General features: G+C 42.4%; 1 pseudogene; it reads left to right on the forward strand.

Moving 5' to 3' along the window:
- Positions 1 to 1,138: 1,138 nt before the first annotated feature.
- Positions 1,139 to 25,892, forward strand: LOC148094586 (uncharacterized; annotated as a pseudogene).
- Positions 25,893 to 26,158: the final 266 nt, after the last annotated feature.

The raw sequence follows: 26,158 nt of genomic DNA on the forward strand, positions 1-26,158 counted from the left end.
ATGGTAAATGGCCTGTGTTTATATAGCGCTTTACTAGTCCCTAAGGACCCCAAAGCACTTTACACATCCAGTCATCCACACATTCACACACACATTCACACACTGGTGATGGCAGCTACATTGTAGCCACAGCCGCCCTGGGGCGCACTGACAGAGGCGAGGCTGCCGGACACTGGCGCCACCGGGCCCTCTGACCACCACCAGTAGGCAACGGGTGAAGTGTCTTGCCCAAGGACACAACGACTGAGACAGTCGGAGCCGGGGCTCGAACCAGCAACCTTCCAATTACAAGACAAACTGCCAACTCTTGAGCCACGATCGCCCCATTTTAATGTCATAAAGTATGATGTCATATAGGCATACAGTATGATGTCATATAAGGCATTCAGTATGATGTCATATAGGCATACAGTATGATGTCATATAGGCATACAGTATGATGTCATATAGGCATACAGTATGATGTCATGTCAGGCCAATGGTCAATGGTAACTTTTATTGTCCCTAACGGGAAATTGATTTGCAGTATGTCCATACAAACGAACAATTGTGACACATTTTATGAGTGAACTTGACTTTAAGTGACTTACAGGTTTCTTTGAAAAACAATTTCTTATATCCAGGTTCTTCCTCTTTGCTGCCGTCCTCCTCTCCTCCTTGCAGCGCAGGTTTGCCGCTGCTAAAACTAAACAGAGCTCCCTGAAAGGCTCAGCCAATCACATTGGCCATATTTGTCACATGACGTAGGAATCGAGTAGAGAACGTAATTTATCTCTTTCTGCACCGCTGGGTTAATGAGACGTCGACAGATGTTTTTTTTCTTTCTATCGGGTTAGTTTTTCTTTACTCAAAGAGATCAAATTATTGGTGGAGACAATTCAATAATCGCTGGATATTGGTGGGGACATGTCCCTTCCTTCCATGCCAAATCTACGCCCTTGGGTGAGCCAGTAGAAGAGTTCAGCTGTTTGGAAAAACAACCGTTTACTCTCACACACTGAGATCTGTCAGTTAAAAAGTCTAAAATCCAACCAACAAGATTAAAATCAAGTTTAAACTGGTTAAGAAGTTTATCAACTAAAAGATGTGGCTGGATAGTATTAAAAGCTGAAGAAAAATCAATAAATAAGAGCCGAGCATGAGCTTTGGCGCCATCAAGATGGCGATAGAGGAAATTCAACAGAGTGACCACTGCATCATCAACATCTCTATGAGGCCTGTATGCAAATTGTAGTGAGTCTATAAGCTTCTCTACTTGCTGCAGGATCTCCTTCCTCACAAGTTTTTCAAAGTACTTCACCACTAAAGATGTTAGAGCGACAGGCCTAAAATCATTTAATGATGTAGGTTTTGTGGTCTTAGCAACTGGAGAAATAATTGATTTTTTCCTCTGGAACCTTCTGTTGCCGAAGAGATAAAAGAAAGATGTAATAATAATGGATTGGATTTATATAGCGCTTTTCAAGGCACCCAAAGCGCTTTACAATACCACTATTCATTCACTCTCACATTCACACACTGGTGGAGGCAGCTACAGTTGTAGCCACAGCTGCCCTGGGACAGACTGACAGAAGCGAGGCTGCCATATCGCACCATCGGCCCCTCTGGCCACCACCAGTAGGCGGTAGGTTAAGTGTCTTGCCCAAGGACACAACGACCAGGACAGAGTCCAGGGATCGAACAGGTAACCTTCCGGTCGCACTGCATAACACTGCACTGCATAATTGCTCAGCACATGTTCTAAGCAACTGGCCACAAATATTATCAGGACCTGGACTTTTGTTACTCTTACTCATTTTAAAAAGATTTCCCACCCTTCTTTCATCAAAGAACAAAGCTGGGGGGGCTCTGGTGCTCTCTATTAAGAAATCAAGTGTATTCCTTGAATTATAATTATCATTAAATCTCAAATAAAATCTATTCAGCTCATTGGCTAACTGAGAGTCTGAACTAAAACCAGGGAGACTCATCTTATTGCAGTCACTGTAACAGTGACCAGTCATGTGTTTCATGCCTGCCCAGGCCACCCTTAAGTTATTGCTACCCATCTCCGCCTCTACCTTATCCTTGTATTTTATTTTGGCTTTTTTAATTTCTGATCTGATCTCCTTCCTAATTTCTCTAACTTTCAAGATATTCCCTTCAGTAAAAGCTTTTTTCATGAATCAGCCTCATAAGAGCTTTGGAAGACCCTGGTTTGTTATTAGGGAAAAAATGCACAACCTTTGAGGGGATAATCATGTCTCTGCAAAAGGAGATATAGCTGCAGACAACGTCAGTGAGTTCATTAATGTCTCTACATGATTCTATAAACACTGACCAGTCTGTACAGTCAAAGCAGATCTGCAGGGCTAAAGAGGCATCATCACTCCAAACCTTTATGCGGTGTTTCCTCACCTTCTCTCTTCTCAGCACAGTCTTGTAAACTGGCAGAAGATGCACCGTGTTGTGATCCGAGGGCGGGGCCAGCCACAGATGTATACGCACCTTTTATGGAACCGTAACATAGATCCAGAGTCTTATTGAAGCGTGTGGGACAGTTCACATACTGATAAAAACTGCTCAGTGTTTTCTTCAAGTCGCAGCGATTAAAGTCCCCAAGAACAATATCAGGAGCCTCAGGAGAGAGAGATTGTAGTGAGTGGATGACGTTAGAGATGGTGTCAGTCGCATTCTTAGGATTCGCTTTAGGATGGACGTAAACGACGGTGACGTTGATCTGTGGGAATTCCCACAGATGGACGTAAACGACGGTGACGTTGATCTGTGGGAATTCCCTCGGCAGATAAAACGGCCTCAAAGACACAGAGAGGAGCTCAATGTCAGGCAGACATACTTGTCTACGAATGGTCACGTTTTTACACCATTTCTGATTTATATACAAACACACTCCTCCTCCTCGAGATTTCTGGGTTGCTCCGGGGTCTCGATCCAAACGTATGGGAAACCCGAAGCCATTTAGTTCCAGAGAACAATCAGGGTCAGAGTCCTTGAGCCAAGTCTCTGTGAATGCCATTAGACATGTATCCCTGTAGTCACGTAAGTGTGCGACATTCAAATGCAGTTCATCCATTTTACTCCTCAGAGACTGCACATTAGCCAGGATTATTGATGGTAAAGGAATACGATTGTATCGTATTTGCTTCTGCAGTCGCTGACGTAGGCCTCCCTTCTTACCCCGCTTTCTTGCTTTGACTCTGTTAAAAACAAAAGTGCCCCTGTGGTTACTGGATAATCCAGAGATGGAAAACACTGGAGGGTAAAAGAGTCCAGAGACGGGCCTTTCCACCGAAGATCCAGAAGAAACTCCCGTGAGTATGTAATTGTTTGAGAGTAGCAATGACTCCAAACAACCGTCAGGATTGCCAATAAATAGAGTATGATGTCATATAAGCCTTACAGTATGATGTCATATAAGCCTTACAGTATGATGTCATATAAGCCTTACAGTATGATGTCATCCTGTGTCCTCTGACGACCTGCTGCCACTGAAAGGCAGTGTTAGAGGGACACTTGGGCATTTATCGCAGCATATAATGTGTTTTCTGGACACACTGCTGCTTTTTCAGCGCCCAGAGATTGATGGCTGCGTGTCAGAGCTGGCTATGAATTTCAGAAGGATCAGGCCTTAACAAAAAAGTTCTCAGTAGTTCTTTCCACCTTTTTACCCACAGCTACATCCACTTCTGTCGGGCCTAGGCTGCTCACTACGGCTGGTATCATCACTGATTTCTGTAATCCATTCGATTCACGAGGTCCTGATTCCATTCAATTTGATTTTGCCTCAGACAGTCAGAAATATTATAATTCTGATGATTTATCAGCGCTGACACATGTGAGACTTCATCAGAGGTGTGAGCATCACAGCAGAGGCCTTTGTGTCAAAGTAACTGAGGATAAAACAGAAAAACATGAAGGAGATTTTCCTGCCCTGTTTTCTGTAGCAGATACACTTTAAAATATTCTGCAGTAGAACAAAAAGTGAAGAAAACCATGAATCAACATCTGACCATTACCTGATGCTGCTGAAGTGAAGCAGAGCAAAGTTACAGAGGTTTGATTAGAGACACAGCAAAAGTTTTGCAATTTGGCATCATTTTAAAAAGTTTCAATTTCTTCGTTATAAAACAGCAGAAATGATTCTTTTCAAGGTCATTTTCTGGTGGGAAAAACAGCGACCAACAGCACTGTATGTGACTTGTGCATAATAAAGGGAATGAATAATGCAGGAAACAGAGATTTGAGATGGGAAACTGTTCTTGAAGTACAGAGAGAGAGAGAGCTGTGCAGGCGGTGGAAGCAAAACAGCAAAAGTCAGAGGGGATTAATGACGAGATTTATCAAATGGGGAGGCGGGGAGTAATGATACGGGAGTGATATGGAGACTTTCAGATCGCAGAGACTTTGTTTTTTTTAATGTACTGAACGGCTGGTCCCTGGTGCGATCTAGGATTTTATTAGTCGCACCAGTGAGAAATTTGGCTGCAAATGTGACCAAATTGGTCAGACTCTAGAGCCCAGAGATCAGCTGCTGTCTGAACTGCACACTTACACTTGGGTTTTGTATTTTTTGGCTTTTTCATAAAGCTGTGGATAAGTTTACACCTATATAAAGATCGTCAGGACTCCAAATGCATATTTCTTCATGTTTATGTGTCGGGATGGCATTCCATGTTTCAAACAAGGTTCTCAGTATCACCTGAAAATCCAGTCACCTTTAACAGGGGTGGATCGATGGTCAGGGCAGTGATGGGGAAGGATAATGTGGGTTTTTCCTCTCTGAACTCGTGGAATTATTTCCCAAATAACTGTGGTGATTGCAGACTGCAAATGCTCTGAATTTATTAACTGTCAGTTTGCACTCAAACGCTAACACCTCCTCCAGCATGTGTAACGCTGTGCCTCCTCTCCCCTGAAGAGTTGTATTCAGCTTCTTCTGGTTCGCTGTAATGTCCACAAAGTGCAGCTTTTTCAGCCACTCTGGCTGTTCCAGCGCAGAAAAGGCGAGCCCTTTGCTGCTCATGAAAACTTTCACCTCTCCCAGACATTTTCCAATTTCATTGTACTACTGTACTATGTATGACTGTGCAATGACAATAAAGAGTTATCTTATCTTACATGCAGCAAAGCGTTTCAGCACCTCTCCTCTGGACAGCAGGACTCTGTCATACAGCAGGAGATCAGGGTAAATGCTCTCCACCTCATCCAGTAATGAGGTGGATATTTTTAAATATGAAACTTTTTCCTTCCGTCATACTTCAGAAATATAATATATTAAGTTTGGAACATTTTAAAACATTTAAGTTTGCTCGTTGTATTTATAAGAGCCTACATGGACGTGCTCCACAATCATTGGTCAGTCATGTTAAAATCCATTATCAGTGGAAAACAAACCTGATCCTCTACCAGAGGCGATTGTGCAATACCTTTTAGACATAACACTCAGCAAACAGTTATTATTAGTTAAAGTCAGTGAGATTTGGAGTCATACATGACACATGACGGAATAAGACACGCAGACTTAGCATGACGAACCGACGAGGAACACGTACACTGTAAATACATACAGAGGGAAAAGAGGACTAGAGATGAGACATGGACATAACTAAGCACAAACAGAACATGATGGCTGGGGGGGGAAACACACGTGACAGAAGGAATGGGTCACAAGGGCAAAACATGTAAACGAGAGGAGGAGACGGGAGAAAAAGACATTACTGAAATACATGAAGGGCCAGGGCTGGGGCAGCCAACCAGTCACAGACAAACAGCCACATTTTTTACTGTGTCACCGCAAAGAGCCACATCATACACCTGGGCACACATGAGCATCACCCATCCCTTCCTGCGTCTGCGAACGGGGCGAGAAGCACGTTTGCGTCTATACCTGTGTCGTGGCATTGTCCAAAACGGCGGTACCTGCTCCACGTCACGGTTTCTATTTATGGACTCACCTGGCAACTTTAGTGATGTCACTGCTGATGTTGTCACTGTTGGTGTGACCTCATGACTCATTCATCCCATCTGAACTGTGGTGTAATTATGAAGTCACAGGGGGACGTGAATTTATTCACAAAGTTGAAAGAGAGTTTGGGTCATAACTCAAAGACACAATGATGCAGTCAAATCATTGGAATTAAATATCTGTAAATTACACGATTTAGAGGGGACTGACATCACATCCAGTCTCTCTGTTGTGATGTCAAATGTCAATGCCAGACTCGCTTCTCTGTTGTGATGTCAAATTCAATTCAATTCAATTCAATTTTATTTATATAGCGCCAAATCACAACAAATGTCGCCTCAAGGCGCTTCACAGATACAGAGAAAAACCCAACAATCATATGACCCCCTATGAGCAAGCACTTTGGCGACAGTGGGAAGGAAAAACTCTCTTTTAACAGGAAGAAACCTCCGGCAGAACCAGGCTCAGGGAGGGGCGGCCATCTGCTGCGACCGGTTGGGGTGAGAGAAGGAAGACAGGATAAAAGACATGCTGTGGAAGAGAGACAGAGATTAATAACAGATATGATTCAATACAGAGAGGTCTGTTAACACATAGTGAGTGAGAAAGGTGACTGGAAAGGAAAAACTCAATGCATCATGGGAATCCCCCGCAGCCTACATCTATTGCAGCATAACTAAGGGAGGATTCAGGGTCACCTGGTCCAGCCCTAACTATATGCTTTAGCAAAAAGGAAAGTTTTAAGCCTAATCTTAAAAGTAGAGATAGTGTCTGTCTCCCGAATCCAAACTGGAAGCTGGTTCCACAGAAGAGGGGCCTGAAAACTGAAGGCTCTGCCTCCCATTCTACTTTTAAATACTCTAGGAACAACAAGTAGGCCTGCAGAGCGAGAGCGAAGTGCTCTACTAGGGTAATATGGTACTACAAGGTCATTAAGATAAGATGGGGCCTGATTATTTAAGACCTTGTATGTGAGGAGCAGGATTTTGAATTCAATTCTGGATTTAACAGGAAGCCAATGAAGGGAAGCCAAAACAGGAGAAATATGCTCTCTCTTTCTAGTCCCTGTCAGTACTCTTGCTGCAGCATTTTGGATTAACTGAAGGTTTTTCAGTGAGTTTTTTGGACATCCTGATAATAATGAATTGCAGTAGTCCAGCCTGGAAGTAATAAATGCATGAACTAGTTTTTCAGCGTCACTCTGAGACAGGATATTTCTAATTTTAGAGATGTTGCGCAAATGGAAGAACGCAGTCTTACATATTTGTTTAATATGTGCGTTGAAGGACATATCCTGGTCAAAAATGACTCCAAGGATCCTCACAGTGTTACTGGAGGCCAAGGTAATGCCATCCAGAGTAAGAATCTGGTTAGATACCATATTTCTAAGCTTTTCAGCGCCGAGTACAATGACCTCAGTTTTATCTGAGTAAAGAAGCAGAAAGTTAGTGGCCATCCAAGTCTTTATGTCTTTAAGACATTTCTGCAGTTTAACTAATTTGTGTGTGTTATCTGGCTTCATGGACAGATAGAGCTGGGTGTCATCTGCATAGCAGTGAAAATGTATGCTATGTCTTCTAATGATGCTGCCTAGGGGAAGCATGTATAATGTAAACATCATTAAATATCAATGCCAGACTCGCTTCTCTCTGCTGTGATGTCAAATATCAATGCCAAACTCGCTTCTCTGTTGTGATGTCAAATATCAATGGCAAACTCACTTCTCTGTTATGATGTCAAATATCAATGCCAGACTCGCTTCTCTGTTGTGATGTCAAATATCAATGCCAAACTCAATTCTCTGTTATGATGTCAAATATCAATGCCAGACTCGCTTCTCTGTTATGATGTCAAATATCAATGCCAGACTCGCTTCTCTGTTGTGATGTCAAATATCAATGCCAGATTCGCTTCTCTGTTGTGATGTCAAATATCAATGCCAGATTCGCTTCTCTGTTGTCATGTCAAATATCAATGCCAGACTCGCTTCTCTGTTGTGATGTCAAATATCAATGCCAAATTCGCTTCTCTGTTGTGATGTCAAATATCAATGCCAGACTCGCTTCTCTGTTGTGATGTCAAATATCAATGCAAAATTCGCTTCTCTGTTGTGATGTCAAATGTCAATGCCAGACTCGCTTCTCTGTTGTGATGTCAATTATCAATGCCAGATTCGACCTCTCTCTTGTGATGTCAAATGTCAATGCCAGACTCGCTTCTCTGTTGTGATGTCAATTATCAATGCCAGATTCGACCTCTCTCTTGTGATGTCAAATGTCAATGACAGACTCGCATCTCTGCTGTGATGTCAATTATCAATGCCAGACAAGCTTCTCTGTTGTGATGTCAAATATCAATGCCAGAAAAGCTTCTCTGTTGTGATGTCAAATATCAATGCCAGAAAAGCTTCTCTGTTGTGATGTCAAATATCAATGCCAGACAAGCTTCTCTGTTATGATGTCAAATATCAATGCCAGATTCGCCTCTCTGTTGTCATGTCAAATATCAATGCCAAATTCGTTTCTCTGTTGTCGTGTCAAATATCAATGCCAAATTCGCTTCTCTGTTGTGATGTCAAATATCAATGCCAGATTCATCTCTCTGTTGTGATGTCAAATATCAATGCCAGACTCGCTTCTCTGTTGTGATGTCAAATATCAATGGCAAACTCACTTCTCTGTTATGATGTCAAATGTCAATGCCAGATTCATCTCTCTGTTGTGATGTCAAATATCAATGCCAGACTCGCTTCTCTGTTGTGATGTCAAACATCAATGGCAAACTCACCTCTCTGTTATGATGTCAAATATCAATGCCAGATTCATCTCTCTCTTGTAATGTCAAATATCAATGCCAGACTCGCTTCTCTGTTGTGATGTCAAATATCAAGCCAAATTCGCTTCCCTGTTGTGATGTCAAATATCAATGCCAGACTCGCTTCTCTGCTTTGATGTCAAATATCAATGCAAAATTCGCTTCTCTGTTGTGATGTCAAATGTCAATGCCAGACTCGCTTCTCTGTTGTGATGTCAAATGTCAATGACAGACTCGCATCTCTGCTGTGATGTCAATTATAAATGTCAGATTCGACCTGTCTGTTGTGATGTCAAATATCAATGCCAGACTCGCTTCTCTGTTGTGATGTCAAATATCAATGCCAGACTCGCTTCTCTGTTGTGATGTCAAATATCAATGCCAAATTCGCTTCCCTGTTGTTATGTCAAATATCAATGTCAGACTCGCTTCTCTGTTGTGATGTCAAATATCAATGCCAGACTCGCTTCTCTGTTGTGATGTCAAATATCAATGACAGATTCGCTTCTCTGTTGTGATGTCAAATATCAATGCCAGATTCGCTTCTCTGTTGTGATGTCAAATATAATGCCAAATTCGCTTCTCTGTTGTGATGTCAAATATCAATGCCAGACAAGCTTCTCTGTTGTGATGTCAAATATCAATGCCAGATTCGCTTCTCTGTTGTGATGTCAAATATCAATGCCAAACTCGCTTCTCTGTTGTGATGTCAAATATCAATGCCAAATTCGCTTCTCTGTTGTGATGTCAAATATCAATGCCAGACAAGCTTCTCTGTTGTGATGTCAAATATCAATGCCAGATTCGCTTCTCTGTTGTGATGTCAAATATCAATGCCAAACTCGCTTCTCTGTTGTGATGTCAAATATCAATGCCAGATTCGCTTCTCTGTTGTGATGTCAAATATCAATGCCAAATTCGCTTCTCTGTTGTGATGTCAAATATCAATGCCAGACTCGCTTCTCTGCTGTCATGTCATATGTCAATACCAGACTAGCTTCTCTGTTGTGATGTCAAATGTCAATGCCAGACTCCCTTCTCCGCTGTGATGTCAAATGTCAATGCCATACTCGCTTCTCTCTGTTGTGATGTCAAATATCAATGCCAGATTCGCTTCTCTGTTCTGATGTCATATGTCAATACCAGACTAGCTTCTCTTTTGTGATGTCAAATGTCAATGCCAGATTCATCTCTCTGCTGTGATGACAAATATCAATGCCAGACACGCTTCTCTGTTGTGATGTCAAATATCAATGCCAGAGTAGCATTTTTGTTGTGATGTCAAATGTCAATGCCAGACTCGCTTCTCTGTTGTGATGTCAAATATCAATGCCAGATTCGCTTCTCTGTTGTGATGTCAAATATCAATGCCAGATTCGCTTCTCTGTTGTGATGTCAAATATCAATGCCAGATTCGCTTCTCTGTTCTGATGTCATATGTCAATACCAGACTAGCTTCTCTTTTGTGATGTCAAATGTCAATGCCAGATTCATCTCTCTGCTGTGATGACAAATATCAATGCCAGACACGCTTCTCTGTTGTGATGTCAAATATCAATGCCAGAGTAGCATTTTTGTTGTGATGTCAAATGTCAATGCCAGACTCGCTTCTCTGTTGTGATGTCAAATATCAATGCCAGATTTGTATTTCTGTTGTGATGTCAAATGTCAATGCCAGACTCGCTTCCCTGTTGTGATGTCAAATGTCAATGCCAGACTCGCTTCCCTGTTGTGATGTCAAATGTCAATGCCAGATTCGACCTCTCTCTTGTGATGTCAAATATCAATGCCAGACTCGCTTCTCTGCTGTGATTCAAACTTTTTCAGAAACTTTTCTTTGTCCTGCTCTGCCACCTGACCTACAGCCACCCACTGTAGTGGGTTAGAAGAATTGTAAAGTTCACACATAAGAAGCCATACTGGGAAATTGTCTTCTCTGCGTTTTCCAAAGAAGACAGTCCCAAAGCCTCCTTCACCCAGCTTATCCTGCTCCTCAAATTTTTCTTCAAAGTCCTCTACAGAGAGACAAAACAAATTGAATTTAACAGGTAAAGGAGACTTTACTCACCTAGATATTTAGGCACACCCACAGCACGTGGTGTGGTAAAGGTCGGCCAAGATTTTGACCACATGTCAGAAATTGGATCAAAATTGGACTAAACTCACTTGAACTCTGACTTTGTCTGCACTTAGAACTATCACAAGACATTAAAACAAAACATCGGGCATTGATGACATCACAGGAATCTAACATTCTAATCTATGCAAACTGTCTCCAAGGCTACATAATATCAAATTAAATCATAGCAAAGGAGTAAAAAGCAGGATCAGTCTTAGGATGTATGTTACATGTTTGCCAGTTTGGATGAGTGAGTGCAATACTTCATCGGCCTGTGTTGTAGCAACCTGTTGAACCTGCTGAGAAACTTTTCTTTGTCCACTCTGCCCCAAACTTCACATGCTCCATAAAAGTCGAGGCCTAGAGACCTCTGCATAGTTATTAGCATTAGGTTATCAGTATCATCTGATATATATGACATTTACAGTACAGTACTCACACATGACAGAGGAGGAATAAATATGAACTTTTTGACATAAATTTGATCATATGAAATTGGATTTTTTTAAAAATATGAAACTTTTTCCTTCCGTCATACTTCAGAAATATAATATATTAAGTTTTGAACATTTTAAAACATTTAAGTTTGCTCGTTGTATTTATAAGATCCTACATGGACGTGCTCCACAATCATTGGTCAGTCATGTTAAAATCCATTATCAGTGGAAAACAAACCTGATCCTCTACTAGAGGCGATTGTGCAATACCTTTTAGACATAACACTCAGCAAACAGTTATTATTAGTTAAAGTCAGTGAGATTTGGAGTGATACATGACACATGACGGAATAAGACACGCAGACTTAGCATGACGAACCGACGAGGAACACGTACACTGTAAATACATACAGAGGGAAAAGAGGACTAGAGATGAGACATGGACATAACTAAGCACAAACAGAACATGATGGCTGGGGGGAAAACACACGTGACAGAAGGAATGGGTCACAAGGGCAAAACATGTAAACGAGAGGAGGAGACGGGAGAAAAAGACATTACTGAAATACATGAGGGGCCAGGGCTGGGGCAGCCAACCAGTCACAGACAAACAGCCACATTTTTTACTGTGTCACCGCAAAGAGCCACATCATACACCTGGGCACACATGAACATCACCCATCCCTTCCTCTGTCCTGCGTTTAGTTTGGGCTATCAAACTCAGGACCCTAACCCCATCAGGCCGGGGTCTTTGTGTGGAGTCTGCATGTTCTCTCCAGCTTCCTCCCACAGTCTAAAGACATGCAGTCAGTGGGGGTCTTCTCGCCCCGTTCACATTCACACAGAGATGCATTGAAGATCACCTTGTGGTTAGTGCCTTCTATTCGATGTACAGACTTCAATTCAATTCAATTTTATTTATATAGCGCCAAATCACAACAAAAGTCGCCTCAAGGCGCTTCATAGATACAGAGAAAAACCCAACAATCATATGACCCCCTATGAGCAGCACTTTGGCGACAGTGGGAAGGAAAAACTCCCTTTTAACAGGAAGAAACCTCCGGCAGAACCAGGCTCAGGGAGGGGCGGGGCCATCTGCTGCGACCGGTTGGGGTGAGAGAAGGAAGACAGGATAAAAGACATGCTGTGGAAGAGAGACAGAGGTTAATAACAGATATGATTCAACACAGAGAGGTCTGTTAACACATAGTGAGCGAGAAAGGTGACTGGAAAGGAAAAACTCAATGCATCATGGGAATCCCCCGGCAGCCTACATCTATTGCAGCATAACTAAGGGAGGATTCAGAGTCACCTGGTCCAGCCCTAACTATATGCTTTAGCAAAAAGGAAAGTTTTAAGCCTAATCTTAAAAGTAGAGATAGTGTCTGTCTCCCGAATCCAAACTGGAAGCTGGTTCCACAGAAGAGGGGCCTGAAAACTGAAGGCTCTCCCTCCCATTCTACTTTTAAATACTCTAGGAACAACAAGTAGGCCTGCAGAGCGGGAGCGACGTGCTCTAATAGGGTGATATGGTACTACAAGGTCATTAAGATAAGATGTGGCCTGAGTATTTAAGACCTTGTATGTGAGGAGCAGGATTTTGAATTCAATTCTGGATTTAACAGGAAGCCAATGAAGGGAAGCCAAAACAGGAGAAATCTGCTCTCTCTTTCTAGTCCCTGTCAGTACTCTTGCTGCAGCATTTTGGTTTAGCTGAAGGCTTTTCAGTGAGTTTTTAGGACATCCTGATAATAATGAATTGCAGTCGTCCAGCCTGGAAGTAATAAATGCATGAACTAGTTTTTCAGCGTCACTCTGAGACAGGATATTTCTAATTTTAGAGATGTTGCGCAAATTGAAGAACGCAGTCTTACATATTTGTTTAATATGTGCGTTGAAGGACATATCCTGGTCAAAAATGACTCCAAGGTTCCTCACAGTGTTACTGGAGGCCACGGTAATGCCATCCAGAGTAAGAATCTGGTTAGATACCATATTTCTAAGCTTTTCAGCGCCGAGTACAATGACCTCAGTTTTATCTGAGTTAAGAAGCAGAAAGTTAGTGGCCATCCAGGTCTTTATGTCTTTAAAACATTCCTGCAGTTTAACTAATTGGTGTGTGTTATCTGGCTTCATGGACAGATAGAGCTGGGTGTCATCTGCATAGCAGTGTAAATGTATGCTATGTCTTCTAATGATGTTGCCTAAGGGAAGCATGTATAATGTAAACAGAATTGGTCCTAGCACTGAACCCTGTGGAACTCCATAATTAACCTCAGTGTGTGAAGAGGACTCTCCATTTACATGCACAAATTGGAGTCTATTAGATAGATATGATACAAACCACTGCAGTGCAATACCTGTAATACCTACAGCATGTTCTAATCGCTCTAATAGGATATTATGGTCGACAGTATCGAATGCTGCACTAAGGTCAAGAAGGACAAGCACAGAGATGAGTCCACTGTCAGAGGCCATAAGAAGATCATTTGTAACCTTCACTAAAGCTGTTTCTGTGCTGTGATGAGCTCTGAAACCTGACTGAAACTCTTCAAATAAACCATTCCTCTGCAGATGATCTGTTAGCTGTTTGACAACTACTCTTTCAAGGATTTTTGATATGAAAGGAAGGTTGGAGATTGGCCTATAATTAGCTAAGACTGCTGGGTCTACTGGGTCTACTGACTTAATAATAACACCTTCTAATTAGTTCTGTCTCCTATTGGTGCTCTTCTACGAGTAATCAGTGCTTGATGGCTCACTAAGCTTAATGTTTTTCACAACATTGATAACAAACACACACAAAACAACAACAACATATATTATCTAAAAAAAACTTGATTGGACCACAGTTTTGATGTTCATCCTACATGTTTATTGAGATTGTCTAGTGTCTGCGACGGTATCTTCTCCCACGTCTGCGGACACCCGAGGCCTTGTGGGCTCTCCTGCGTCTGCGAACGGGGCGAGAAGCACGTTTGCGTCTATACCTGCGTTGTGGCATCGTCCAAAACGGCGGTACCTGCTCCACGTCACGGGTTCTATTTATGGACTCACCTGGCAACTTTAGTGATGTCACCGCTGATGTTGTCACTGTTGGTGTGACCTCATGACTCATTCATGTCATCTGAACTGTGGTGTAATTATGAGGTCACAGTGGGACGTGAATTTATTCACAAAGTTGAAAGAGAGTTTGGGTCATAACCAGTGTTGGGACTAACACGTTATTAAGTAACGCGTTACAGTAACTACGTTATTATTGTGGTAACGAACACGGTAACTAGTTATTATGCCAAAATCAGGAACGCGTTAGTCGTTACTGGGATTTAGATAGGGTTGTTACTCGTTACTTTGTGTGGTGGCTATCGCGGAGCTTCCACCACAGATTCTGTAACATTAGAAAGTGGTGGAGGCCAGCAGGTGGATGAGGGAAAGGGGACGCAGAAGGAAAAGAGACCCGAGGCGACTGCCGGTCCAAGTGTGAACTGAACTTCAGGTAAGAAGTTATGACCTGCAGTCTATCTGGGTCAGATATAAACCAAGTTTAGGTGCAGTTTATTTTCATTATTCTGACTTTTTCCATACTGCGTACTAGCTAGCATGACGGAGTTTCTATACAGCTGGGTGGGTGCTATGAAGTTAATGATGTTGAACTTTATTTTGTTCATAAGTTATTAGAGTTGCCAACCGTCCCGTCTGGTATTCAGAGAAAATATTACGCGTTTCTTATTGAGGCGAAAAGGAACAGTTTGTCCCGTAATTCAGCTACAATGAAAAAGACACAAAGCTGGAGTTATTCTGTCTTTACGCTGCACAGCTGCCTCTTCTTCTTTCATTCTCCCCCCCCTTCATGAAAACTGATCAATGATCAGCTGATCGGCTCTCTTGTTTGTTTATCGCCCACTTTGCGCCAGAAAGAGGAAACCAGCCGATGTCGCGCTAAACAACAGCAGCACTTTTAAGCTTGATCAGCTGTTGTTAGAATTGATTTAATATTAATTTCTAGTATCAGCTGATGTTTGCTGGAGCCACAGCTGCAAAAAAGCTGCTGGTCATGATATCGGTTTGGTTATCTGGTGAGAGGGAAACATGAAGATGAAACCAGGAGATGTCCTTACTGAATCATCAGAGCTGAACAGGTGATGGAGAAACAGGTTAAACTTTTAGGTGACATGAATGAGTTGAAGGGAAGTTATGAACTGTTTCTGAGAGACAGATAACCCCAGGATCCTTTTTAGGTAGCTGACAGCTGGTAACTGTGCAGGTACGGATCTAGCAAAGTTTTGCCAGGGGGGCAGGTAGGGCATTAACAGGGAGAGGGGGGCACAAAGAAATACTTTTCTTTCTTATTCTCATTTAAAATGTCTAGCTTTTAAAAAATAATTATCTCAATCTTACAACAAACGATTGATGCATATATACCATCAAAACAGTGTTCATCACTGTCACAACAGCGTTTGTTTTCATTCAAAGGCTTTATGATTTTTCCTATAATGGTGGGCCAGTCTCTAGTCAAAATGCCCGGGCCGATTTTTTGTCCCCGTCCAGCCCTGTATGCAGCTCATCTGCAGTCTGGTGTTACCTACATCTTCCTATTCAGAAGGCAGAATTTCCAAGTTACAGTACAGTAAGTTGAGTACAATCAAAGCATCACGACTGCAGTTTTTGTGTTGGATGTAAAAGGCACACATGACGCTGTGACATAGGCTAGAATCATGGCAGCAGTCAATGACGGTCCAGGCGTGGGATTTCTCTCGTGGAAATATGCACATTATCTTTTCCTTTCTATTGGTAGGTGGCACAGCGCACTGTGGCAAGTAAGCAAGCTAGAAGACTGGCAAAGTTATGGAAGCAACACATTAACAAGAGAATTCTGAATAAAACCAAAGTTACTTTCCCTAGTAACTAGTTACTTTGAAAGTAACGAGTAACTTGAAGTAACTGAGTTACTTTTGAAAGAAGTAACTAGTAATGTAACTAAGTTACTATTTTAAAGTAACTTACCCAACACTGGTCATAACTCAAAGACACAATGATGCAGTCAAATCATTGGAATTAAATATCTGCAAATTACACGATTTAGAGGGTTCTGACATCACATCCAGTCTCTCTGTTGTGATGTCAAATATCAATGCCAGATTTGCTTCTCTGTTGTGATGTCAAATATCAATGCCAAACTCGCTGCTCTGTTGTGATGTCAAATATCAATGCCAAACTCGCTTCTCTGTTGTGATGTCAAATATCAATGCCAGACTCGCTTCTTTGTTGTGATGTCAAATATCAATGCCAAAATCGCTTCTCTGTTGTGATGTCAAATATCAATGCCAGACTCGCTGCTCTGTTGTGATGTCAAATATCAATGCCAAACTCGCTTCTCTGTTGTGATGTCAAATATCAATGCCAAAATCGCTTCTCTGTTGTGATGTCAAATATCAATGCCAGATTCGACCTCTCTGTTGTGATGTCAAATATCAATGCCAGACTCGCTTCTCTGTTGTGATGTCAAATATCAATGCCAAACTCGCTTCTCTGTTGTGATGTCAAATATCAATGCCAAACTAGCTTCTCTGTTGTAATGTCAAATGTCAATGCCAGATTCGTCTTTCTGTTGTGTTGTCAAATATCAATGCCAGATTCGCTTCTGCGCTGTGATGTCAAATATCAATGCCAAATTGAGTCTTGAGTTCATATAAAAGGAGACTCATGTTCAAGCATCTCTCGTGGACTTGGAAACACGGACAATACAGAATATTCCAAAAGAGCTTCGGGACTCACTGGTAAGGAAGAGCATTCATTACAAGTCTGCATTATTGGTCCAACTCATGCAAGAACTTCTCTCTTGCATTCAGTAAGTGCATCTGCTTGGACCAGTTGTACACAACAACTGCTACAAATTCTAACTGACCCTTCATGTTATGTCTATCAAATTGAGTTCTGTGTTTCATATCAAGATCACTTTGAATGGAGACACTGATGGTGGTTGTATTCCTAAGTGCACCCACTCAAAGTGACCTTGCATATGAGTTTACAACAATTAGACACTTTGAAGCAAACTTTAGATTATATGTTTCACTTAAAGAACATCTCAAATAGAGACGCTCATCGACTGCTACAAATTCTACCTGACCCTCCATGTTAGGTCTATCAAATTGAGTTCTATGTTTCATATCAAGATCACTTTGAATGGAGACACTGATGGTGGTTTTATTCCTAAGTGCACCCACTAAAAGTGACCTTGCATATGAGTTTACAGCAATTAGACACTTTGAAGCAAACTTTAGATAATACGGTTCACTTACAGAACATTTCAAGTAGAGACCCCTCAAATGGAAAAACTTGTGGTTTTCCTCTTTACTTAGTGCTCCAATTTTGGAAATTCTTTATTTTGAATAGTTCAGGGAATCGTTGATTTATGTGTTAATAAGATGCCTCTGATTGTAATCGCACAAATCCTTCAGCAGCGACTGGAGACAAAAGATGACAACAAAATACAAATGGACGCTACTACAGTCGTTAGCCAACCATTAGTCTCATGACTGAATGTCATTGACTTAAATGTGGGTGGGACTGCAAGAGGAGTCTTGAGTTCATATAAAAGGAGACTCATGTTCAAGCATCTCTCATGGATTTGGAAACACAGACAACACAAGATATTCCAAAAGAGCTTCGGGACTCACTGGTAAGGAAGAGCGTTCATTACAAGTCTGTATTATTGGTTCAACTCATGCAAGAACTTGTCTCTTGAATTCAGTAAGTGCATCTGCTTGGACCAGTTGTACACAACAACTGCTACAAATTCTAACTGACCCTTCAAGTTATGTCTATCAAATTGAGTTCTATGTTTCATATCAAGATCACTTTGAATGGAGACACTGATGGTGGTTGTATTCCTTAGTGCCCCCACTCAAAGTGACCTTACATGTGAGTTTACAACAATTAGACACTTTGAAGCAAACTTTAGATAACAGGGTTCACTTACAGAACATTTCAAGTAGAGACCCCTCAAATGGAAACACTTGTGGTTTTCCTATTGCCTTAGTGCTCCTATTTGGGGAATTCTTTCTTTTGAGTAGTTCAGGGAATCGTTGATTTATGTGTTAATAAGATGCCTCTGATTAAAACCGCACGAAACCTTCAACAGCTACTGGAGACAAAAGAGGAAACCAAAATACAAATGGACGCTACTACAGCCATACATCTGCTTGGTGGCGCTGTCACTTGGTGTTCGCTCGCTCTGCGGTAGAGTATCACTTCCTGTTCCTGTTCCTGCTCAAACACAATGGTGTTTCTGAGTAGCTTATCTGCTTAGCAATTTAATTAACAACTTTTAAATACATTCTTTTTTCATAGTATAATCTTCACGTGCTTCATCCGAAGCACACTTTCTGTGTACTCACTACCTAATTTATAGCCAAAGTATTCACTCACTGTCTCTGTACTGTTTCGCTCGCTTAGCTTAGCTCGTAGCCGAATCGTTAGCACCATGGCTACTTCACCTGTCCCTCCTGCACTTTCTTGCTCATTGTGTCAGATGTTTAGTTACTCCTCGGCCTCCTTTAGCAGTAATGATATCTGTAACAAATGTAGCATATTTGCAGCTCTGGAGGCCAGGATTACTGAATTGGAGACTCGGCTTCGCACCCTTCATTCACCCGTAGCTAGCCAGGCCCCTGTAGCTGGTGCAGCCGAAGATAGCGAAAGGCCCCGCTAGCTGTTCCCCGGCAGACCCCAAGCAGCTGGGGAAAGAGGGCGGCTGGGTGATGGTGAGGAGGAAGCATAGTCCTAAACAGAAGCCCCAGGTACACCACCAACCCGTTCATGTGTCTAACCGTTTTTCCCCACTCGGCGACACACCCGCCGGGGGTCAAACTCTGGTAATTGGTGATTCTGTTCTCAGACATGTGAAGCTAGAGACACCGGCAACCATAGTCAATTGTCTTCCAGGGGCCAGAGCAGGCGACATTGAAGGAAATTTAAAACTGCTGTCTAAGGGTAAACGTAAATTCAATAAAATCATAATTCACGTCGGCAGTAATGACACCCGGTTACGCTAATCGGAGGTCACTAAAATCAATATTGAATCGGTGTGCAACTTTGCCAAAACAATGTCGGACTCTGTAGTTTTCTCTGGTCCCCTCCCCAATCAGACCAGGAGTGACATGTTTAGCCGCATGTTCTCCTTAAATTGCTGGCTGTCTGAGTGGTGTCCCAGAAACGATGTGGGCTTCATAGATAATTGGCAAACCTTCTGGAGGAAACCTGGTCTTGTTAGGAGAGATGGTATCCATCCCACTTTGGATGGAGCAGCTCTCATTTCTAGAAATATCGACAAATTTATTAAACCCCCCAAAATATGACTATCCAGAGTTGGGACCAGGAAGCAGAGTTGCAGTCTTACACGCCTCTCTGCAGCTTCTCTCCTCCTGCTACCCCTCCAAAAACCCATCTCCATAGAGACTGTGTCAGCTTCCAAAAAGACAAAAAACAAACTAAAAACCAGCAACAAACAACTTAAACATAAACAATTACAAAGAAAGAACAATACAGTATCCACATCTGAACCAAAGAGTAAAACAGTGAAATGTGGATTATTAAATATTAGGTCTCTCTCCTCCAAGTCTCTGTTAGTACATGACTTAATAATTGATCAACAAATCAATTTACTCTGCCTTACAGAAACCTGGTTGCAGCAGGATGATTATGTTAGTTTAAATGAATCAACACACCCGAGTCATTCTAACTACCAGAAATCTCGAAGCACAGGTCGAGGGGGCGGTGTGGCAGCAATTTTTCACACCAGTCTATTAAAATAATGAAAGACCAAGACAGACTTTTAATTCATTTGAAAGCCTGATGCTTAACATTGTCCACCCCAGCTGTGAAACTCAGAAACCAGTCTTACTTGTTATCATCTATCGTCCAGCTGGGCATTACACAGAGTTTCTGTCTGATTTCTCAGACTTTTTATCTAATTTAGTTCTGAGCTCAGATAAAATAATTATTGTGGGTGATTTTAACATCCATGTTGATGCTAAAAATGACAGCCTCAACATGGCATTTAATCTGTTGTTAGACTCAATTGGTTTCTCTCAAAATGTAAAAGAACCCACCCACCACTTTAATCACACTCTAGATCTTGTTTTAACATACGGCATAGAAACTGAACATTTAACAGTGTTTCCTGAAAACCCTCTCCTGTCTGATCATTTCTTGATAACATTTACATTTACAATAATTGATTACGCAGCAGTGGAGAGTGGACTTTATCAAAGTAGATGTCTTTCTGAAAGCGCTGTAACTAAGTTTAAGAATATAATCCAGCCACTGTTATCATCGTCAATGCCCTGTACCAACACAGAGCAGAGCAGCTATCTGAACGCTACTCCAACAGAGGTCGATTATCTTGTTAATAATTTCACCTCCTCACTACGTACGACTCTGGATACTGTAACTCCAGTGAAAACTAAGGTCTCTAATCAGAAGTACCTGACTCCGTGGTATAATTCTCAAACATGTACCCTAAAGCAGATGACTTGTAATCTGGAGAGGAAATGGCATGTCACAAATTTAGAGGATCATCATTTAGCCTGGAGAAATAGTTTGTTGCTTTACAAGAAAGCCCTCCACAAAGCCAGAACATCTTACTATTCGTCACTGATTGAAGAAAATAAGAACAACCCCAGGTTTCTCTTCAGCACTGTAGCCAGGCTGACAAACAGTCAGAGCTCTGTTGAGCCAACCATCCCTTTAACGTTAACTAGTAATGACTTCATGAACTTCTTCACAAATAAAATTTTTATCATTAGAGAAAAAAATAATAATACAATAATCATCCCACAGATGTAATATTATCTACAGCTACTCTTAGTACCATTGCTGTTAAGTTAGACTCTTTTTCTCCAATTGATCTTTCTGAGTTAACTTCAATAATTACTTCCTCCAAACCATCAACGTGTCTTTTAGACCCCATTCCTACAAAACTGCTCAAAGAAGTCCTGCCATTGATTAATTCTTCGATCTTATATATGATCAACCTATCTCTAATAATCAGCTATGTACCACAGGCCTTCAAGCTGGCTGTAGTTAAACCTTTACTCAAAAAGCATCTCTAGACCCAGCAGTCTTAGCTAATTATAGGCCAATCTCCAACCTTCCTTTCATATCAAAAATCCTTGAAAGAGTAGTTGTCAAACAGCTAACAGATCATCTGCAGAGGAATGGTTTATTTGAAGAGTTTCAGTCAGGTTTCAGAGTTCATCACAGCACAGAAACAGCTTTAGTGAAGGTTACAAATGATCTTCTTATGGCCTCTGACAGTGGACTCATCTCTGCCGGTTCTGCCGGAGGTTTCTTCCTGTTAAAAGGGAGTTTTTCCTTCCCACTGTCGCCAAAGTGCTGCTCATAGGGGGTCATATGATTGTTGGGTTTTTCTCTGTATCCATGAAGCGCCTTGAGGCGGTAAAAACAATAGAGGGGTTTGAGTTTATCACCTTGGTGTTTATATAAGTCTGCGTGTGCCTTACTGATACAGATAAAGACCCATTGATTGATTGATTGATTGATCATACTTTATTCATCCCGAAGGAAATTGGTTAAGGCTGCCAGCCGTGCCCGCGCCATCTTACCCTCCGACCATACATACATTACACAAACATCACATGGGGAAGACAGGTCAGAGAGGTATAACAATGGAAAATGCACCACATGAGGAAAGATAAGAAGAAAAAAATAACTTCTCCCAGACTGAGCTCCAACAGGGAGATCAGTTTGAGAACAGAAAAAAACACCTCTGCACATGAAAAAACTCTTAATACACCAAAGAAACACATGACAAGTAACAGGGGTGGGTAAAGGGTAAGAGACAGCTGAATTAGACAGTACATCCGGGCCTGCAGCCCGTGCGCTGGTCTCCTTGATCCCCGTCAGCATTGGAAGGGAATAAGCATCGAAGCCGTTTGGAAAGGGAGGGGGGATGAGTGTGTGCATATCAGTGTATATATATGTGTGCGTGTCCAGAGTTCAGCTGAGACAGTGTCCTTCGCCCTGCCAGGCTAAGTAAACAGTCTTACAGCCAACCCAGGTGGCCTTGCATAGAATGGGAAGGAACAGACTAAACACAGTCGTTATCAGGGTGTTGTTGTTCTGCTCCGGCCTTGAGGCCGCAGCTGGCGCCGAGAGGGTATCCGCATGAAGCGATGGTGCTTTTTAATTTAGTGCGAACAGCTCATATGAATTTCAAAGCAGTTCTACAGTCCAACACTGGTCTCTCAATCTCCCGTTGGAGAGCCGCGAGCTTCGCCATAATTGCGTTCTGTGATGTTGTTATTTCTTGTGCTCAAAGAGCCGATTCTGAGAACTCACGACCGCAGTGAGCTGCTCCAAGATGTGATCCAATTTGCGCTCAGATCTTATCCATGCTGACTCAATGAGCCCACTCACGTCTCTTGTGGGGGTTTGAACAGCCGGTTCCGTTTTCTTAATTCTTTGATAAGTCAGGGCCAAGCCAGCTCCGATCAGCCAGAACCCTGTTACCATGGTTCCGAATAGGTAGATATCTTCAGCACTCAGGCTCACCCGAGCCCAAACCTCTCGTTGAGAAAGGGGTGTCAATTGCATTCAGGGACCAGTTGATCCAATCCAGAATTCCTCTTTTAGGTTTTAGAGAACAGACTATGAGAGAGTGTTCAGGGAAAAGTAATACAAAAAACACGAGACTAGACAAGGACACAAGAGGCTAAGCAGGGAAGATAAGGGAGAGGAGGAGGAGGAGGAGAGGAGGAGTGCGACCGCCTTCGTCAAGAGCAAGAGAGAAGATCAACACCGAAAACAACACCGAATTTTCAAGCCTTGTAATGCGACAGGTTAAAGAATTAACATTCAGCTTACCCTCTGAAATGTCAGTGTGCATCTCAGATGTGTTGTTGTCATCAGGGATGATGTGATGTACCAGCCAATCCATCACCACACCCAGCTGCAAAACTGTGACGCAATCTGCTGGGGTGGCATTAAAGTCCTGCCAGTTTACAGCGGCTGATTTGGTCCCTAAAATCCAGAGAGTAATTATTCATGGTAAGGGATTCATGTGGACTCTAAGCCTGTGGGCAGGCTACTTAAACTAGAAACAAGAACAACAAATAACATCAAAAGAACAAAACCATGAACAACCAATAATCCAGAAATAGAACACAAACACAAAAAACTGGGAAACACCAGGATCATGACGAAAACATGTCATATGTGCATACAGCTTGATGTCATATAAGCCTTGTGGTATGATGTCATATAGGCATACAGTATGATGTCATATATGCATTCAGCTTCATGTCATATTACTACCTGGATTTTGGACTACCTCACCGACCGACCACAGTATGTGAGGACTCAGGGCTCTGTGTCGGACAGGGTCGTCTGCAGTACGGAGGCCCCACAGGGAACGGTTCTGGCTCCGTTCCTCTTCACCGTCTACACTGCAGACTTCTCCCACAACTCCACCCAGTGCTTCCTGCAGAAGTTCTCTGATGACTCTGCAATAGTCGGCCTCATCACTGATGGGGACGGCAAGGAGTACAGAGGACTGACTCAGGACTTTGTGGACTGGTGCAGCTGAACTACCTCCAGATCAACACCAGTAAAACCAAGGAGCTGGTGGTAGACTTCCACAGGCACAAGCATTCTCCACTGCAACCACTGAACATTCAAGGTATGGACATCGAGGCTGTGGACAGCTAGAAATGAAGCTTTTTGTTCAATCACTGTCTCGCTTCCGGTTTGGATCTTGCACTTGTGTCCATCCCATTTACCTCGTGCCGCTGGGCCGTGACAGATGTCATATATGTCATACAGCCTTGTCTCATGTATGCACTCAGCTTGAAGTCCTGGAATGAGACAACTTGATATCGTATATGCATTCAGATTGATGTCATATAGGCATACAGTATGATGTCATATAGGCATTCAGTATGATGTCATATAGGCATACAGTATGATGTCATATAGGCATACAGTATGATGTCATATGGCATACAGTATTGTAGCCGAATGGTAAATTAATAATAATATTTTCCATTTCAGTTAACCAAATGTCCATTTAAGGTTCAAAAAGGGGTCTTAAAATGTTGTTTCTTTGTTTCCATGTATGGTAAGACAAGAATGTTATTGGGTAATTTAATGTTATTGCTTGTGCTATTTCTCTGGCTATCTGCATGTTGCATGCACTTGAAGCTGTTAATTTTATAGGTTTGTGTAGTTGCATATTGTGGTCACTGGGGGGGGGGGCAGTGCTCAAGGGTTAAGGTTACACAGACGGACCAGTAGCAAGCAGGAGAAAACACAGGGCTTCTATGCACACAGGAGCAATCAGGGAATGAGAAACAGGAGGAAGACACAGCTGGGATAATTATACATAACAAGATGAGGGGAAGCAAAACTAGACTCTGCACGTAGGAGTGGGACAATTCACAAACACGTGCACTTGACACTGAGAGACAAACTGAAAAAATATGACACATGGAACACAACGAAGACAGAGACTTAAACTAGAAACAAGAACAACAAATAACATCAAAAGAACAAAACCATGAACAACCAATAATCCAGAAATAGAACACAAACACAAAAAACTGGGAAACACCAGGATCATGACGAAAACATGTCATATGTGCATACAGCTTAATTACATTTATGGCATACAGTTTGATATCATGCATGGCACGCAGCTTTATATCATTTATGACATAAAGCTTGATGTCATGGAATACATAAAACTTAATGGTAAATTGCCTGTATTTATTTAGCGCTTTACTAGTCCCTAAGGACCCCAAAGCGCTATATACATTCAGTCATTCACCCATTCACACACTCATTCACACACTGGTGATGGCAGCTACATTGTAGCCACAGCCACCCTGGGGCGCACTGACAGAGGCGAGGCTGCCGGACACTGGCGCCACCGGGCCCTCTGACCACCACCAGTAGGCAACGGGTGAAGTGTCTTGCCCAAGGACACAACGACTGAGACTGTCAGAGCCGGGGCTCGAACCGGCAACCTTCCGATTACAAGACGAACTCCCAACTCTTGAGCCACGATCGCCCCATTTCAATGTCTTATAAGTCTTACAGATTGATGTCATTTATGTCATACAGCCTGATCTCATGTATGCCCTCAGCTTGAAGCCCTGGAACAAGACAGCTTGATGTCATGTCTGCATACAGCTTCATGTCATGTATGGTATCCAGCTTGATGTTGTCATGGTCTGGGTGCGTACCTGTAGGTTTCCAACAGCGGTCCTCCTCCTTTGGGCGGAGATCGGTTGCTCCTCCCTGGCTGAGCACCTGTGGGCAATTATTCCAGCAGCATATAAGATCTGCGCACTCAATCAGTCATGGCCTGAGTATCAGGTTAGTCAGTGATGTTTTATTGCTCAGTCCAGATCCTGTGTGAAAACTTACCTGCTTTTTCCTGTCTTCAGAGTCGGCTCCTGGAGTGGGGTTCTCGCCTCAGTCATCCCCGCTTTTCTGGACCTGGGCCACCAGCTGCTGGTACAGCATTGCCAACTAGCCTGAAACTCACCTGCCTGCCTCCCCGCACCTCGACCTCATCTGGGCCTTGCCCCCCACCTGTCCCCTTCACCTGAAACCAACGCCCTGGTCTCTTCATAGTATTATATGATGTCATATAGGCATACAGTATGATGTCATCCTGTGTCCTCTGACGACCTGTTTGCCACTGAAAGGCAGTGTTAGAGGGACACTTGGGCATTTATCGCAGCATATAATGTGTTTTCTGGACACACTGCTGCTTTTTCAGTGCCCAGAGATTGATGG

The sequence above is a fragment of the Neolamprologus brichardi genome, unplaced genomic scaffold (assembly GCF_056152115.1).
Source record: "Neolamprologus brichardi isolate AB-2024 unplaced genomic scaffold, ASM5615211v1 NODE_ptg000033l+_length_6344489_cov_1, whole genome shotgun sequence".
Lineage (NCBI taxonomy): Eukaryota > Metazoa > Chordata > Actinopteri > Cichliformes > Cichlidae > Neolamprologus > Neolamprologus brichardi.